Source organism: Procambarus clarkii, unplaced genomic scaffold (assembly GCF_040958095.1).
Source record: "Procambarus clarkii isolate CNS0578487 unplaced genomic scaffold, FALCON_Pclarkii_2.0 HiC_scaffold_143, whole genome shotgun sequence".
Classification (NCBI taxonomy): domain Eukaryota; kingdom Metazoa; phylum Arthropoda; class Malacostraca; order Decapoda; family Cambaridae; genus Procambarus; species Procambarus clarkii.
In genome coordinates, this window is record NW_027189176.1 from 926,821 (window position 1) to 928,888 (window position 2,068).

Below are 2,068 nucleotides of genomic sequence, written 5' to 3' on the forward strand. Positions count from 1 at the left end.
TGTCGTACCTAGTAGCCAGAACTCACTTCTCAGCCTACTATTCAAGGCCCGATTTGCCTAATAGGCCAAGTTTTCCTGAATTAATATATTTACTATAATTTTTTTCTTATGAAATGATAAAGCTACCCTTTTCACTATGTATGAGGTCAATTTTTTTTTATTGGAGTTAAAATTAACGTAGATATATGACCGAACCTAACCAACCCTACCTAACCTAACCTAACCTATATATATAGGTAAGGTTAGGTTAGGTAGCCAAAAAAAGCTAGGTTAGGTTAGGTTAGGTAGACGAAAAAACATTAATTCATGAAAACTTGGCTTATTAGGCAAATCGGGCCTTGCATAGTAGGCTGAGAAGTGAGTTCTGGCTACTAGGTACGACATATATATATATATATATATATATATGTCGTACCTAGTAGCCAGAACGCACTTTTTGGCCTACTATGCAAGGCCCGATTTGCCTAATATATATATATATATATATATATATATATATATATATATATATATATATATATATATTTATATATATATATATATATTATATATATATTTATTTTTTTTATTTATATAATATACTTGCTGTACCCGGCCACGCTTTGTTCAGCCACAGCAACTTTCCCCTGTCCTCCCTCCCCCCGTTCCGTTGTGGTCCCAACCACTCCCCCGTTTCCTTGTTCTCCTAACCATTCCTCACTCCCCCGTCCCCCCACCATACCCCCCCTCCTCTATCCCCCTATCTTCCCCCATCATCCCCCCCCCACTTTACCGTCCCCTCGACCTCCCCACCATTCCCCACTCCACCGTCTCCTCATCCTCCTGATCATTCCCACCTCCCTGTCCCATTGTCCTCCCCACCATCCCCCATTTCCCTGTCCCTGTGTCCTCCCCACCATTCTCTATTCTCCCATCCCTTCCTCCCCAGCTCCGCCGCCCCCTCGTCCTTCCCATCATTACCCCCTCCCCTGTCCCCGCATCCTCTTCACCATCCCCCACTCCCGTCACCTCGTCCTCCTCACCATTCCCCACTCCCTTGTCCGATGCATTCCCAAATGATCTGATGTTCCCATCAGAAAATTGGGAACATCAAATGATCTGATGTTCCCATCACTGATATAAGAAAACAGTTAAAAAAAACGAAATAAAAAGAATGAAAAAATAAAAAAATAAACTATACTCACGAAATGAATGGTATGGTAAGCAACACAGCTCAATTCTAACGCAATGCCACACAAAATAATTATATAAAAGTCAAAATAAATCGAAATCTATGAAAATTCAAGTTATCAATTAAATTGGAAACATTGAAATGGAATCGTAACATATTTATCATATGAAATGGAATCGTAACATATTTAGCGTATGTTGCTCTTATGTGCAACAGATGGCACTGTTTCTTAAAGAAGGTTTTTACCTGTGACTGGTGTGAATGCAATCGCAAACATTTAAATGGAATCGTAACATATTTAGTATAGAATGTGTTGCTATTACATGCTACAGATGGTGCTTTTTTGGGTAAAAAAGCAGGTTTTTACCTGTCACAGATGTGGCATCTATTTAATAGGTATTTAAAAATATATATAGACTGGCTGTACCCGGCCACGCATTGCTTTGGCTCAACAACGTCGCAGCAACCCTTCCCTGTCCTTCCTGTCCTTTCCACTAGTCTACCTCTCCCATTCCATCCCATCCCATCCCATAGTCCTCCCAACCATTCCCCTGTGTCGTCATCCTCCCCCACCATTCCTCCCTCTCCTGCCCCCTCGTCCTCCCCACCATTCCCCACTTCCCCTGTCCACTCGTCCTCCCCACCATACTTAACTAACCCGTACTCCTGTCCTCCCCATCATTCCTTCCTCCCCTGTCCCCTTGTCCTCCCCACCATTCTCCATTCAACGGTTTCCTTGTCCTCCCCCCCCATTCTCCTTTCCCCCCGTCCCCCTCCTCCTCCTCACCATGCTACACTTCCCCGTCCCCTCGTCCTCCCCATCATCTCCCACTTTACTGCTCTCTTGTCCTCCCGCAACTCTCCACCCTCCATTCCTTCGTCCCAAACATCTTCCAT